Consider the following 18,031-nt stretch of genomic DNA (forward strand, 5'->3'; position numbering starts at 1 on the left):
TTCATATAATAATGCTTTACTTCTTTAAGAAAAAAATATTTAAACATAATATTTATAAAGAAGTATATTATATTGTGACATAGTGCTTCGTGTTGATGTAATTTACTGCTGTATCATTTAATTCGGTTGTATATAGCACTTGCAATTTAAGATGTTAATATATTAATACACTATATAAATTTTTCGTATTTTGTAAATAAGGCAATTTTTTTATATGACACATTGTGCAAGTTGCAGATCTTTTTATGTATTATTATTGTCATATATTGTTATTGATTGATTATTGTATATACATTGCTTAAAGTATTATAATCAGTGTGATCAGTTGTCTTATTGTAATTCCATTACGCTCTACATAAGAAAGAAAGTATCTCGTAGAAGATCTTACGTATAGTAAAGCTAAAGAACATCTGCGTCGTTAATGAAGATTCATGTCCCGAGCTGTATTATTCAGTCGAGCAAGTATCAGATATATAATTCGCTCAACTGATTCTTTATTCTCTTTTTTGCTGCGATCTTTATTGTTTTACCTTCATATTAATACTTGATTTATAAACATTAAAACGGCATGTAGCTTTTAAAATTGCACAGTACGATAATAGATAAATAATACTATGATAAATAATAGATAAACCATTTTTAACTGCGAAGCTTTTTACAATACATTTTTATATTCTTACTTGTGTTTATCATTGCCATCTATAACGTGTTTATAATATATTCACATACTTTATAAAAATACATATGTAATAATTTAAACACGATACATATAATCATAATACGTACTGATATTACTGATATATCCGATATTCCAGTTTTTTAAAATAATCCAAGTACCAGGACTCAAGTCCTCTTCAGATTTCGCCTTCGATATTATCGAGCCGAAGATACATTCAGCAGCCGTAATAACAATAATAATGCATCTCGTCGTAATGTGGAAGAGAGAAGGTAAGAACGCGTTCAAGGTTGGCAGAAAGGGACCCGGGTCGGCCGATCGCGGATCTCGGCCGCATAAATTTGTTTTAATTGCCAGCGACGTTACATTTTGCTTTAATTATGCCGCATTATCTGGGAGGTAAATTAGGTAGGTCCAGCTCTCGGTCCATCTTTCCCTCCGTCCACCTTACTCCCCACAGGCGCTACCCCGCGCCGCCACCCCCGCCCCCGTCACCGTCTCCCCCGTTCTCGATCTCCTCCGTCTCGACTTCGCGGATGAAAAAAGAAACGATCGTGCTATCCGCTCTGCCGCCGTTCTCTCTCTCTCTCTCTCTCTCTCTCTCTCTCTTTCTCTCGTTCACGCACACTCTTGTTTCCGCGCGCCCCGCGCTCCGGTCTCTCTGCATAGTCTACTTTAGGATAGGATCTCTTTCCACCCGCAATCCTCCTCCGTCACCTCTTTCTTATGGACCGATCGTCGTCTTCAGCCCCTCTCTCCCACCCTCTGTCCCCGCTGCCCTCTCCTCCTGAAAGCACCGCAGCACCACCACCCCAATTCTCCGTTTCTTCAGAACGGAGGAGAGCGTGTGACAATTTACTCGGGCGATCTTCGGGACCGAGGCTCGTCCGCTCTGTTCTCGCGCGCTGCCAGCCTCTCCTCTCCTCTCCTCTCCTCTCCTCTCCCCCCATCCGTTCACCATCGGAGCGCTGTCCCACCCCACCAGCCCCTCGATCGGCCCAGTCCGGGCCCTCCCCGTACCCCGCCGTACTCCTTCCACCCTTTCTTCTCGTTCTTATACCTTATAGCTGCGTTATTTATGCCGGGTCCGGCTAATAAACATATGAACGCCCGTGCCTTCTCCCGAGCACACACGGCCGTGAGATCCCGGCCGCGCACACAACGTTATGTCCGCGCTCGCGCGCCAGAGCTTTCCGGCGGCAACACACGGTCGCAGACGGTCCCCGAGCATTGTCTCGTCTTATTAACAGCCAGCGGGACGATATATCTCGGTTGTTCTCGCTGGATCCCTTTTCGGTCCCCGTCGCGGCCGAAACGGCGCGACGGAGGGGGAATGCCTCGACACCTCGGGATAACGCGTCATAGAGGGGCCCTATGGACGAGAGGACGCATACACGCGAATGTACGCCCACGTTTATCGTGCTTTTTCCTTTCTTCCTTTCTCTCGCTTTATTTTACCTCTAAATCTTCTCCTGCCTTTCTGCTTTCCTTCCGTTTCAACGCCCTTGTGATATAGCTCTGAGTGCCTCTGAATGAAGTACATACGTGAACAGAACATTGTGTTAATTTCTAGTAATTATAATGCATTGCATTTATGTGTAATTTTATGTGATCCGTTTTTTAAATGTTATATACTTTTTTACGGTATTGTTCAACTCAATTATCATCTCTTAAGAAGAATTTCTAATACTGTTTCTGTTTTTGCAAATCTAAGAATCTTATTACGTCATTATTATAACAACGTTTATATATAAAATGTAACGTTACGTTTGTACCCAATTTTCCTTGATGATAATCGATCATGTCCAAATTAGATGTAACGTGAATGTAATAGGACAACGTAATTGCATGATACATATTTCGCTGCGCTCCACAGCATTGAAAGGGCAATGTGTGCGCAGTTTACTCGCGCGGTTCACTTGCGGCGAACAGTGGCAAATTCCAAATCGTATATCTTGCATTCTCCAGTCACGAGGAGGAGGCAGGAGGAGATGGTGAGAGGGGAATCGCTCCTGCAGAGGTAGGGGGTGACTACCTCCGTTCGGCCGAATGTCAAGGGGGGCAGTTTGTAGAAGTGACGCGACCGTGATGTCAACGAATATTTATTTAATTGGCTGCTCGCCGGCGAACGCTGCCGCGCGCTGTGTTATGCGGGAGCGATCTTGGTGGTGCGCGTACGGAAGAAAGTCTCCCCGGCCAAGATCCTCGAGGAGGACAAGGCGAGCGTCGAGCGAGTGAAGGACTCGTTATTACGCACCGACACATTCTTGGTCTTGCAGTTTAATGTACAAATAGATTGATGTGCATTTTATAGATTTAAAAGGACATTGCGATTTGGATTTGGAAATATTTTGATCCATCAATTTAAGCGAAAGATCCCTGTCGATAAAGTAATATTTAGTAATATTATTCGCATTTTTCTTTTATTAAGGTTTATTCAAAATTTCTAGTCGTAAGACTTGACATTGTCAACATGACTAGAATGCATTAGTCGATAAGATTAATTATGTAATGTATTCACATAAACACTTGTTATTTGGATAAGAAATTGAAAATTAAATCTCTCTAATTATACATATATATAGGAAATCCAAGTATTGTAATGAAGAAATTGATACTGATATGTCAAATTATACAATTTGACAGATATAATTTATAAGTCCCGCTGCTGTTTCTAATTTACAATTATCGTTCTTTAAATTTATTTTTCTCACATCCTTTATTGCCATCTTATGACTAGCACACTATTCGCACATGTGTCAGTAGTATCCATTTACTCAGTGCGTGCTCATCGAGTTGTGTGCTACGCGTGCGGTGAATGTTGGGACTATAGCGTATAATATAGATTTATGTCATGGATAGCTGAGCGTTGGGCTACCTCGCCGCTGAACGAGAGTGTAAGACTCTAATGGAGCTAAAGATCGAAGAGACGGCTAAAGCGAGGGAGCTGCGAGAGGGGGCAGGGGCGGATTTAACGGATTTCAACGATTATGACCTGCATTGAAAAATCGATACCTATCAGCGATATAATTGAAGCAACTGCGCGATTTAACGCAACGTCCGGCAACCATATGACTCCAATAATTTTCTTTGTTAGATTTCCGTCATGTATCATACATTATGGTATACATTTGTACATTGTTACAAATTTGTTTATTGGTATTTTAAACGTAAACCATAAAAGCCAACCATAAAAAACCGGACATTCGAGCTCTATATTTGCCAGATTCACACACATTTTCAATTTTTATAACAATTACATATGAGCAACCCATCGAAATCTGTCTTAGGACGCATTCTACGTTTAAAAATTGACGGAAGCATGTGTGTAACGACTTGCCTAATAGGTGATAAATATTTGACTCGAGACTAGAGACTCGAAAGATGCTCGAAACATCGGTTGTGCCTATCCGCGAGTATACTAGCGAACGGGGCCCGGGTCACACGCTTTTCGACATGTCCCGGTGCGCCGCGCGTTTCGTTGAACGCGAAAGGAGACTGCCGGATGTAACTTATTAGCAAGTTGAACACATGCGGGAAGGCTATCGAAAGCCTACCGCGAACGGTATACCTGGGCGATGAGTATGTGCGCCCCTGGGAAGGGGGCACGTTGGGGTACGCGGCCACAACGTGCGGGGGAGTGGGGGGGGTCGAGGGGGGAACGCGGGGGAATATCGGCGAGGGATGGGGCAGACAGCGAGGAGGAGAGAACGGGGGGAAGGAGGAAGGGGAAGAGGGGAAGGTCGATGGACGTCGACGAGGGGGAGGAGAGCGGAAGGAGCGCGCAACTCTCCTCTCCTCGCGAGGAGTCCGCATCGGCCGAGTGATTTGTGAAGACGCTCCCGCGGCTGTAATCACGTGGGATCTCGTGGCGCTGTCTCTCCCGAGGGAGCGAGAGGACGTGATGTGACGCGCGACGGGACGGAGGCGAGCCGACGGATTCTTATTGTTATTATGTGGGGAGTGACGTCCCACGATCCTTGGCATGTTTATGCGTCCAGATTCGAGGCGGCCTTGGATGCATTGCCGAGGCAGGAGAGGCGAATCAAAGCACCCGAGTCAGTCCTCACGAGGCACCCGTCTTCTTCGAGTCTCTCTCCTTGTTTTAAACCTACCCTCGAGAGACTTCCCTCCGCGCGTTGGATATACGAGCCAGACTCCGCGCTCGCGCGCGCACGCACGGTTCTGCTCTCTCGTCGCGGGCTGTCATGTCCATCGTCCCGCGCGTGATATCCTCTTGGCAGCATATATATTGACAGACGCGAAACAACAAGCTACTTGCATTTCGAATGTGTATTTAAAATATCAATTGAATGAATTAGATTTTATATTTTTATATCTCAATTCAATTCAAGAATATTACCTAACAAAATTTAGTTATTAAGAGCACTTTGTGTGTGCGCTTTGAAAAATATTAAACAAAGATATTTTATTTCATCTTATCAGCGGCGGATTCTATTCGTGCACGACGCAACTATATACCCCCCTCCCATGCTCGTCGCGATGTCGACCTGCTACCACAAAAATTATCTAACGAACGCTGTCCGCGCTCGCGGCTGGTTATCGGAGCCGGTCATATCGAGTACCAATAAACACAGGCCGCGCAGGCCGAGTACCAATAAACGGGCCTGTGTCAAGCGAGACGCGAAAATAAACGGTCGTATTTGCCGTTAGGGGTGTGTTTATGACGTGCTTGTTTGCAGATGTTACATTATAAAGAAGCTGCGCGCGGACGGCGGTGGCGGCGGTGACGACGGCGGCGGCGGCGGCGGGCACGAGCTCCGAGCCCCGAGTAAGTACACCGTCGAAGAGCTGGTGGCGTATCTGGGCGTGGCAAGGCCGCAGGGCGCCTCCGTTGGGAATAAATTATCTCGTGGGCTCTCCTCCGAGCGGGCGCACCCCGGTTATTATTGCCTAATAGACTGCCAAACAAACGGTTCACGCCCACCCTCCAATAACGTCGTGATTAAATTGTCCGCCGGTGCCGACAAAAGCCCGTGACCGATCCTACCTCGGCGCGCGGCGGCGACGGCGACGGCGACGGCGGCGGTAGCCACCGGTTGAGGATCGCTGGCCTCGTATAGCTCGTAGGTTGTCGTACGTCCTTCCTCCACCCTTCGTCCATCCATCTCTCGCTCTCTCGCGCGTCCCTTCTCTCCCGTCTCTCTGTTTCTCTGTCCCCCCGTCCCCGTCCCCCGCCCCCTCGTCACGGGCATCAAAGCGATGTCTCGTTTACACGGCCGTCCCGCGATACTTTATGCTTTAATGTCCGCACACGTTGTCGCTTGCGCGTCCGGACGAGCCCTCGGTTGGAGCACGCGGATATCATTCGGTATATGCCTCAGGCCAATCAAACCAGGTTACGCTCGCTCGATGTTATGCGCGAATCGGCTATAACACTCGCGTTTTATGTTATATTATATAACGTCGTATTCTCGCTTTTTAACGTCCAATGTGAATATGCGGCTTGCGGGCTTTCCGATGATTTTTCATGAACGTCACTCTTTTGGAAAGAGGATTCGCCCGCGACTTGTAATATATCCGCGAGATATGCCAATTATGTTGTGTTTTGTCATCAAAGTAGATTTCTCTGTTTATTTTTGCAGATTTTTTGCCTCTTCCGAAACTGATTAAAAAAATAAAAAATAAAAAATGCGCTACGTAAATCGAGCGCCCCGTGTCTCCTTAGTGGCGGACAATTCGACGCCGCGATCAGTTTTATTTGTACCACCCTGCCGTGTCCTCGGCATGCTATCGTTTTAGCAATGTAATTGATCTTTTACGGACAATAGTGTACTTCCTTTTCTTACGGTTTTACTAACTACTCTCCGCTGTCGTGCGGAACGCTCAGTAAATCTTTTTCAATGGCGCCGAAAGAACCGCGCCGCGCTCGCTATACGACAGTCTCGGTATTACAGTGGGCCAACCGGGCATTTGTATATCGAGAAGATAGGAGGAATTAATTAGAGATATCGGCGGTATCTCTCCGCGTCATTAGCAGGCGCGGTTGTGTGCCGCTCGATGTATACAAGTATGCATGTAGCCTCGCATGACCGAGACTCTTTAGCAAATCTCACTTTAGGTGCCGGGTCACCTCGGGGCACGATGCTTTTTTTTCGAAGACTCCCTCGTTGCGTGTAACTGACATCCTCCAATTTACGTCTATTCTTTATTCTTGCTCGTATTCACGTCGACAGCTCATGGGATAAACTCAATATATTGAAGAGCTGTCGACGTATATCTTCATATATCTATCAATATATCGAGACGAAAGCTATATAGGGTTTTACGATAAAATATTATTTAATAAATTAGCACTTTTTTATCCAAACTATTATTTCATTCGATAATGTGTCTATCATATTCGAACGTAATACGAATATAGTTACATCTTTTACAATTAAAGATAAACTAAACTATCTTTTTGTTGTAATTACTATCGGAATGTTATATCTATATATTGTGCATTAATTTTTCTAGAAAAAAAAATTACTTGGTTGTAATTTGAAGTGTGGGCTATCTTTATGTATTTATTTTTATTTTGTATATTGATTATATGGAATGTTTTTTATTTCAAATATACACATATGTATATATCATTTATTAAAAATTACATTTTTTGCTGTAATATATAGATATGGAACCACGTGTTCTAAGTTGCTGTTATAAATAATTTCGTATAATAATATATCTTTCGAAATTCTACCTTGTACGCACGTAATCCGAGATGGATATATTTATTAATAATTTTGTAAGCGTAGATCCTCGAACGGTGTCGTCCCCGCTTAATGCCGATCCGTTCGGTGTGATTTGAGAGTCATTGCAAGCGAGACTCTAACTGGGCTGTAAATCTCGCCTGGCCGACCGAATAGGCGGGTACCGATTACCATAGACATGCCACGCGTTGATTATAAACATAATTAAAAACAACAACAGCCGTCCTCCCGTCCCTTTAACGTATGCAACTGGCTCGTGGACGTCGTCGATGCTGGTGGTCCTGTGGGTTTGACCGCGGATGCTCCGGCCTAGGAAGTTTCGACCGTATTTCAACGATGACTATCGATCGTTATTGTCGACCGATCGATAAGACCTGGAACAATACTTTCGAATGTTGCGTCGCAAAAAATAGTTCTGGAAAGTGAAATATGGGTTTCAGAGGAAAAAATCTCTGGCCCATAATAGACACAATGTTTATTGGCGTCCTATTAGACTTGCTAAAAATAATTATTATCTTGTTTTAAGAGCACGTTGACTTTATGCATTAATTCTTGAACACAATTGTTTAGTTGTAATTTGAAATACGGGCCGTATCTTTATTTATTTAATTTCTATTTTATATATCGATTATATATGGAATGTCTTTTATTTCAGGCATATAGACTCGCGCAGTAGAGCAGAGAAAAGCAGAGCTTGTCGGTGCACAGCAAGATATGGGTCCTCTTTGGTAAGATTATTTTATGTCTGTAATTATATATATTGTTATGATTCTTATATCTTTAGTGAAAGATACGTGTGATGTAAAAATCTCTGATTGAATATATATTGTGGCACAAAACATTAGGGTTGCACATTAGATTCGGTATGGCGTATAATAAAGATGTGTTAAGTATGGCCGAATTATCGCGTTTTAGAATCGTTTTAAAAATTCGTCGTGTCCGTAAAATCGTATCTCTGTTTCCGTGGAATAAAATAGCGTATTTATAAGTGCGGCTCGTCCGCGACGGGAACACGGAGTCGCTATGTAAATTCAGTACATCAAAACCAGGCTGAAATTATAAATACCTGCGGCTTGCAGGGCGCTTTAAAAGAACCCAATTTGGATTCTTAACGGGCATAATATTTCAGCTCTCCATTTCACATAAAGATCTTTATCCGATCGGTTATTTTTCCTGAAACCCCGAAAGTTCGACGACGATAAGCAACCACTTGTAGGTAGTTTCTGGAAGTTTTTCTGGAAGAATGTCGCTGAGATATTTTTGGGCCCTCGCATTTTCATCTCAGCGTACGCTTTTTCTCCATATCTTCACATATTAAATGTAACAATAAATGATTGTGACAAATTTCATGACGTCTCAGACGAATTGCTCATTCAAAATGTATTGATTGGCTGTATTTTTATCTTTGCGATTAATTAACGTAAATATTTTTTTGTATATAACATTGGGATTATATTTTATTAATTTTATTGAAATCACCGAGCTGCATTTTGGCTTGTTGCGACATACATTTGATTAAAGTTTTAGCGTTCGAGATATTTTGTTAAAGGATTTATAATTGGAAAGCCATGCTATACGAAATGAGAAAGAACGAGATTCACATTGCTGAACTCTCGGAGCGCAGCAACGATCCCAACAAATTTGCACCTCTAATCGCACTTCACGATAGGAGTATAATGAGGGCATGATGCGAGCCGAGTTGGTGGATGAAGGAGTCCGAGTATAGCAAGGATTCCGATTGGATCTCTCCGCCCAGCAAGGGCGAGAGGCTGGGTTTCACCTTTAACCCTTTACTCTCTCATGTTCTTCCTCTTCTTTTCTTTCGCCTGCCCTTCGCCAGTCTGCCAGTCCTTCGTTCTTCTTCTGTTAGTCCTACATTGTCGTTGTTACTTTGTGCTTTGTTTATCTTCGTTACAATATTATTACTTGTTTTTGCGTATTTTTTTACTTCTATAGAAATGTTTAATGAGACTTTCTTAAAAATGTTTAATAGTATTTAACGTCGTTAATTATATTATCGCTTATATTTACATTTAAAATACCTATTAATGCAGTCATGGCTAAATACATGAATCGTACAAGTATTGATAAATCATTGATGTTTAAATAATAAAATAGCAAGAAGAACAAGAATACGACACGATTCCCTACGATATTTGTAAACTTTTAATAGTATTTTTATCCATGGGTAATAATTCTATTCGCGCTTGTATGGTTTTATAGCTATGCGGATGTTCATAACTAAGAAGTAATGTCGGCATTAAACAGCTTGTATGCTATAAACATCATTAAGCTAGCGTGTATATCCAGTTCTAAAGATATCAAACGTTATTAAGTTTAACGCAACTAGCTATTTCAAGCTAGATTAGTTTAATATCCGATCGTAAAATTTTCGCCAGGCGTAACGAATCTTTATTAGAGTCCCGATACTTGTCGCGTCGCGTCAATGGACTTTATAATGTACGAAACGCTACCGTTATTCCCGTTTCTTCGAAAGAGATCGCCCGGGTTCCGTCCTCTCAACTCATAATTGATAGAGTGGTAAAATGGCGAGGAGGCAAACTTTCTCCGAGGAATAAGGTGAATCATTCTATGCGTGCACACGCACACTGATGGGCACACCGCGGCCGCACATCCTCGCCGCCGTCTTAATATGCCCCATAAAGGCAACGCGCGCGGTAATAATAAAGTGATAATAAAACGAAAAGTAATACCCAATCGTCTTGCGGACACGCCACAGGGAGTTTATTACATTCTGCCATATTATATGCAAGCGAGGCTACAATACATCCGCGCTGATTTTATGGGCTTGAGACATGAAGCCTTTATTCGTAACGTCATTCTCTCTCTCTCTCTCTCTCTCTCTCTCTCTCTCTCTGCCCGACATTTTCTACGGCTTTATGGCCGATAAAGAATATAGCGAGTTAAAAATAAGATAGAGTCATGTTTATCATTTATAGTATGCGGCGTTTCCTCAGCGGTATTTCATGATAAAGTGGGCTGTTACACTCGCCACTACTTTGTAGTGCAAGATTGGATCTCTCAGAAAGAGTGAATTATTTATTGCTGGAATAAATAAGCGATGCAACGTGTATACGCGCACAGATATCCCCGATTTCTGATGGAAGCATGGGCTATCGGTTAAAAGCTGTATATATAGCTACGGAAAAGTATAAAACTAATCGTTTCGCGCGCTTATCTAAGAGAATGCAGTGGATTGTTTCTTATAGGGCCACACAAATATTTGGTGATACTATACATTTACATTTACATTTACATTATGATACCATACGGTCATTTACAAAATGCGCCAAGCTTCATACATTTATAATTGTGCGGTTATTTATTAAAATTGTTACGAACACTTTTAAATATGAACGTATTAACTGAATACGTAAATAATTACTGCAATTTTAATCAAACGGTTCATCGTACGTTATATAATCTGCACATTTGTCTCGCTGTAACAAGGCGCTGTAAGCAATCAAATGATTATAAAGTTGGAAAATGGAATTCGTGTGCAAATTGGAAAAAAAAAACTCATGACATCTATCGCTACATTTCCAACGCTCGCTATATACTTCTCGTGAATATTTATTACATATTTGAGCTTAATTTGAAATCAGAGGGAATATCGTGACGGAAAATAATTAGCGAGTTACCTTGAAGAATAAGCTATATTTATGGTTATAAAAGTTCATTTATGGTATAAATAAAGTACGCAAATTATATGCATGCGATCCGTGAAAAACTTTTGTAATAAGCTCATTCCGTTTAACTTAAGTATATTTTAAGAAGATATAAGTACGAATATACGTACGACAGAGATGATCTGATTTCGACGATAGCGCAAACAGGCGGGACACACCCGGTCGATTCTCTCGCCGTGTCTTTACATTGTAACCGCGAACGACCGGGAAATTACCGGCGTAAGCAGCACATGAAACGGCTAATATTAAACCGCATATATAGCCAGCACGGAGTGGTGCATAAAGTGACGAAGTAAGAAAACCAGAGGTGGTCCTCTGGATCGCAGGAGGAGGATGGTCGCGTAAGGTGCACCGGCATGCCTCGATCGTAATTCATCGGCGAACAACGTCTTGCGGCAGATTTTAATTTTAACGGCCGAGTTTCGGGGTCGTTTATGGGCCTAGTGTATAATTTTATCGTGCCTGCCGATCTGGCCGCGCGTCACCGAGCCAAATATTGTCCCATCGAGGCACGGCGGAGTCTCATCTCTCTGAGTCTCTTTCTCTCTCTCTCTCTCTCTCTCTCTCTTTTATAAGGCGGCGGGGTGGTGGCGTTGAGAGCACACGGGGATGCGAGATCCCGCACGCCTCGGACTCGCGTGTGCGTAGCAAACGCATATCCAAACTTGCACGATCGGGCATGTATGTACAAACGCATGCGAAAAATACCGACGCGCGTACGTGGCGCGCACAAGCGTGCGTGCGTGTGCGTGTGGCGTCGCTTCACGAACCGATATACGTGTCTCTCGTGCGTCGTGTCCGCTCGCTCGAAGGAAATCTATACCTCGACGGAGGTGAAGGCACCTTTATAGATTTGTAGAAAGTTGTAAATCAAACGTTAATGGGAACCCCGTGTCAGGCATAAAGAGCTTGAAACAACGACGCATAACGATAAAGATAAAGGTTCGAGAGCATAAAGGGTGTCATGGACCCCGGTCCTGCTACATTGCTCATGGGCTTTTATAGCCGTGACAATGGTGGACCAGTTTGTATAAAGTATGAAAATTCGAAAAGTTTCGAGTGTGGCGCTAGTTAGCACCTTAATTTTCTACTTCACACGCATTACATATAAATAGACATATAATTAACCGACTCGAAAATCTTAACGTGTTGATCACTTGAACGAAAAATATATTTATATATTTTATTTATGTGTGTCTACGTATACATATGTATATCCTCCTATGGAAAATATGTGCGTTAAGATAGGTTATAAATAGATAAGGATATTTTACTGTTTGGCCCGTAACGATAATATAAAGTCACATTATGAACTTTCCAAGATAACATTCAGAGACTAAAAGATGGTTACTACCACGAGGTAAGATCGTGAAACCGCAGATTATTCATTAAGTTCGACAGTAAACCATTCTCCGTCATCACTGGGAGATTCCTTCCAGCGAAAGATAATAAACAGAAAGCATTTGCGCGAGTGCATCCAGTGATTCTCGCGGGTAGCTGTTTAAACACGGGAGCGATCTGTTCGCACATATCTGGAAAATGCAATTTGATATCTCAGGCATTTGTACGTTGTTGAGCATGAAATACAACCGCGCCAAGTCTACCATCAACACATTCTCTCCAATTTTTTAGCTCGCCGCGCTCTTTATTAGTAACTTCGGAATACGTCTCTACCGCGCCTAATCTCTAATGCCTATCGTTGATCATATTCCAACAAATTAATTAAGAACGTCGAGTGGCAAATGAATTTGCTCCAACGTTGGACACTCCGATATTTAAGCGATCCTATCGAAAAGGACCGCGGAATTACGGATTATCTGTGCTTCGTTCACATGTGGCGGGAAATTAACGTCGCCGACGTTCTGTCGTAACTCGTCTCGCTTCCCTGAAAGATAGCACGTAAAAAGGACCCGGTGCGCGTGTGTATATACAGGCGTTGTTCAAACAGACAAACGATCGACAAGTATACGTGCCCGGAAGATGCTCGTTTTCGTCGTGGCGTGGAAGCATGGCAGTGACCGGCGCGGTTATAAGACAAGATACATCGGAGGCATATTATGTGCCGCGGTGGTATCCGCCTGCCGCCTGTGTCTGGTGCGTTTTGCACGTCATAATATTTGGAATTGCCGCGGAGAGAACGCTGGCAGGCTCGTCTGAACGGATCGCTTCCTCGCTGCTCGCCCTGCACAATCGCCTATTGTACGAAACGCGCGCAAATTTGGCTTCGCCGTCGCCAGTCGATCGATCTTGTCGGACGCGTTGGTGATCTCGCGAAATTAATTCTCTGCGAACGTGATAAAATTTCCAGTCGCGTTCTGCGAAATTACGTTTCTAATTTTCCACGATATTTCTCACTGATAAAATCACAATTAAAATGATGTATATCCTTATTTCGGGAACATCGCATGGAATAATAAAATTGAGAGGAATGTGAGAATCTTTATGACTTGTTTTCCTAATAAAGATCGAGCCGGTCGCGGTCGTGCATGATCTTGAAAGGAACTCCCTTCTCGCGGGTGCAACGTATTTTGCCACGAACGTTGACCGCGCGCACGTGTCGCCGATCGGGAATATCCGTTTCTTCCCTAGACAGAGCGTAGAAAAATCTTTTCGATGGAAACAGAGGGAAAGAAACTGGCAGAATGCTCTCCTCTATGGGGTCTGGATCGGCTTAGTTCACGGCAACCTGCGGCGTTCTCGCCCCCTTTTGCACGATGCTCTGTCTCTCTCTCTCTCTCTCTCTCTCTCTCTCTCTCTCTCTCTCTCGTATTTCTTTCCCGGCGTGTCTTTCATCCTTTTTCCGTCTCTCATCCTCTTGCCATAACGTTATATATGCCGATGAACAAGGTGAGGTAGCGCAAAAAGCGAAGCGTCGCTTATGCTCGAGCTGTACCGTCTCCCGTCTCATTCTCCCCTTTTCTGCCCTTTCGCTTTCTCTTTCTCTCGCTTCATCACCGTTCCGTTCTTTCGCGGGAGCTCTCCATTCAACGGGTGTTCGCGAGTTCAGAGTCTTCGTGACGATTTTTCAGAAGAAATCCAAACGCCGTTTAGGGAATCTTGGCGAACGGCCAAGTCCACTCGATGGCCGCTACTATGTTGGTTCCGCTCAGACACACATATGCTTGGCACGATCGACATATATATACACGCGCGACGCGTACTCCGGATTATACATGTAGCGAGGGACGCATATTTCGCGGGTTTAGATGTCGCACTCTCTTCGGAGTTTTATTGTATCTTCTCAACACAGAGCCTTGCCAAGAAAGATGTTTTTCAATTCTCACGCGATGTGAATAGTTCAATGAAGGATTTCTAATTTACACACAAGTGACGTGACAGAATTCAATATATATAAAAACATCATTTCAACGACAACCGTAAAACCCTTGATTCATGATTTTAATAATAAGTAACGTATCAATCATCAACGTAATGATATTAATATTTGTTAATATCGTTAGTCTCTGTCTTTAATAAAAATTACTATCTCGAATGATATATCGCGTCGTGGGTGTGTGCGCATTAAATCTCGAATCAGGCCATTAATACCAGTATAACAATCATTTCGCCGAGAAATAAGGCGCGCCGTCTCAGGGATATCGATTTACTCAGAGAATGGGAATTGATCGTAGCTCTGATAATTGTACCGGGATAAGAAAAAGACTGACGGATATCAACACTACTGTCCGGAAGTTTTAGCACCGAATTACAGAAATGTATTAAGTGTAAAAGAGAAGATTATTTATCATGATAAACACACAAGAATATAACTTTTGGGATTTATAATCTAAATCTTTTACAGAGAACACACCAAAAATAACGAAATAATGCAAATCGTATTAGATACAGATACGGAGGAAATACGGTAAAAATACAGTGCAGGACAGTAAATTTCTTTTCTTAGATAAAGTATATTTGTACTTTGCACGCGCGTGCAGCGAAGCGAACGGTGAAGAACCCGAACAGAATTCGACGGCACCGTTTGCAAACCAGTAGCAAGTAGTCTTCAGCAAAATAAAGCGTTCCATCGTTGGATTTAAGCGAACAAAAAAATGCGGGGGGGGGGAGGGTTAAGCTCGTGTATATCCGGTATTTATTTACAAAAGACGATATTAAATAGCACGTAGAAAATTGTGCACTTAGCGCGGTAGGACGAGCGAGGACATATTCCGATTCTTTGGATTCATTTCTGGAAGGTGAACCTCGAAGCGTGAAACATATCGAGGCGAAACGTCTCGAGGGGCCCACCCTGAGTCTCGCCGAGGGATTATTTTGCGGAATATCACAGAGGCGTCCTTATTATCCCGTGGCAGCTGCGGATGATCCGTTGCGACAACGGCCACGACAATTATGCGGACATATTCGTGCCTCGTCATTCGTCGAATTTCGTCAGGCATGAATTTTTGTCGTGCAACAAGTTGCCCGCTCTCGCGGCAGCTCTCTCGTCACAAAGCTTTTAGCACGCGGGATCTGGCGCGCGGACCGCGAGGTGGATTGCGGGGCACAAGGAACCGCCCGGGCTACCAAAACCCGGAGTTCTTTAAACCGTTTATTCACGGATCGGCGAAGCGCTCATAATATTTGTCGCGTTCGTCAAAGCTTGCACTTGAAAGAAACGCAACTAAATCCGGTCGCTCCGGGCTACCTTCGACACGGGATCATCTTCGTTGAATTGTGCTCCGTTATTGAGGCACTGCACTCTTCTACAAATTATCTTAAGTAGTTGGAGCACTACCTGCGATACGTTCGTTTCTCTGAACTCTGAAAAGAGTCTTCGGTATCTTTAAATGAGTTTATAACAACGTGAACATATAATATTAAACATCATACAGAACAAAAAAAAAGCAGTAACTAAATATTAATTTTTTTATAAGAATAGACGAATAAACAATGTAATGTGTGAATAAATGTTGCACATCGTTTATCAATCACTGTCTCTATTATTTTATTATTGCAAAACAATGTAATGTGTGAATAAATGTTGCATATCGTTTATCAATCACTGTCTATTATTTTTGCAATAATAAAATAAAATGAAATTCCACAAGCAAGCTTTGTGGAATTTTTAGATGTTTTATACAAGATACGTGAAATACGTGTAAAACGTATTATTAGCGTCGTTGTAGACTCCAGCATTGTATTATCTAGACGTACTCCTGATCGGGCATTTTAAAGTCGATAAATCACAATTAATTAGCGGGACGTAATGATGCGGCATGTCCTCGCAATTGGTATGAGCTAACGCTGTGTTTGTAGGTATGCATGAGTATATACATACATTGGGCCCGGAGTACGCGTCGAGTACACTCGCTGAGTATCCACGCTTAAATGTATACGAATCTATACTGTTCGCGCGCGTGTATTCAACGGGAAAGAAATTACGGATACAAATTTGCTTGCTATACACTTGCAGAACTCTCCACTGATCGGCTAAATAAATTTTATATAAATAATATAAAATATCCGCTAAGTGTTTCTCCGTGTTTAATAATCTGCAGACTATGTATTTATAACTATAGCGCCAAACAGAAACAAAATTAAGAAACAATATATTTGGTTTCGGTACCCAGCCCGAAATGATTAATCGAATCGAAGTCGATTTGATACCGATGCATCGATGAATGGTCGCTGGCAAATATTAATTGATTTTTGTCACCTTTGACTTCATTATAATTGTTTTGATTCTAATTGAGCAATTGTGAACATTTCTATCAGATTTCTATTTGTCTTTTGTCCTCTTCCTCCAATATATCGAATACACAGTATACATGTATATACCGTGTTTTTCAATTTTGCATCAATTCGAACTGGCCGAAAGACAATAAAAATCTTATAATTAAGTGAAAAGGACACAGAGCCGTTTAATCTTTAACTAGTATGTAGAGTTGTCTAACTTCGATCTAATTAAAGATTAAAACAACAATAACTTGTTACAGCTCGATCCGTGCCTTTTTCACTAATTATTGATTTTTAATAATTCGAGCCTTTTAAAATTTCTTACAGAAAATATTTATAATTGCTCAATTAACATAAAAATAACTATGACGAGATCGAAGATGACATCAGAAATATCAACCAGCATTCGACATTGACCATTCATCGACATCAAATCGATTTCAATTTAATTAATCATTTCTGACTGGGTAGTCCATCGCTAATCTTTTGATAGTGTAACTCCCATAGATAGATAAGCGTAGAAGAATCATTTTCCGATACACGCGCCTTTTGTGTTTCGGGCTTTGGGCTTTTGAAAGCGTCGGAATAACCGTAATTGTAGCCGCGTACAAGTTGGATAACATAGTCATGAGAGTCGACGGGGTACGACACACTCGAGCAACCGCAAACAGCTCGATTCCTTTTGTCTGGCTGTCCGGACTGAAAATAATGGTTTAACTATTCGATAGGACAGAGGCACCGCGAGAGGGAAAGTAAAGGGGAGGAACGGCGGCGCGGAACAAGGAGAGCGGGCACAGCTTCGCCACGCCGCGGCAGAGGTGTTAATACAGAGGTCGATCTCTGGGAGTCGCCTACTACCAGTTTCATGCAATATGCGCATGTTTAACTGACCAAAGCTCTGTATCGCCCCGGCCTTGTTCTCTCCTTTCCACGGTATGGAGCGTGCACTCACCGACGAGAGAGAGAGAGAGAGAGAGAGAGAGAGAGAGGGAGAGAGAGAGAAAGAGAGACAGGGGAGGAGGGGGAATTTCGTCTGTCGAAGGCGAGTGCATTGGTATCGTGCTGAGGCTCGTTTTATTTATACGTCGTACTTCAATTCGGCAGCGACCGCTATGGTTCCAACCAGGTTGGGCAACCGAGGTAGTTACTGGCGATCTACCGAGTAAATATCGAGCCAAACTTCGGTCTCGTCGGAAGCAGGGAGAAGCGTCGAGTTCTCTTATTCTCTATCTCTAACACCTTCACGCTATCGC

General features: G+C 42.8%; 1 protein-coding gene across 5 annotated transcripts in view; it reads left to right on the forward strand.

The window, feature by feature from the left end:
* Positions 1-18,031, forward strand: part of LOC143900272 (uncharacterized) — a 227,408-nt gene that overhangs the window by 100,211 nt on the left and 109,166 nt on the right. For 4 of the 5 annotated variants that reach the window (XR_013257737.1, XR_013257736.1, XR_013257738.1 and 1 more), the window contains one exon: positions 8,048-8,120. The gene's annotated coding sequence lies outside the window, so the exon portion shown is untranslated. Of the gene's footprint in view, positions 1-5,403; positions 5,469-8,047; positions 8,121-18,031 lie in introns of those variants that run through there. The other variant, XR_013257739.1, reaches the window with a different exon arrangement.

This window comes from Temnothorax americanus, unplaced genomic scaffold (genome assembly GCF_048541705.1).
Source record: "Temnothorax americanus isolate GAGA-0224 unplaced genomic scaffold, ASM4854170v1 Scaffold3, whole genome shotgun sequence".
Taxonomy (NCBI): domain Eukaryota; kingdom Metazoa; phylum Arthropoda; class Insecta; order Hymenoptera; family Formicidae; genus Temnothorax; species Temnothorax americanus.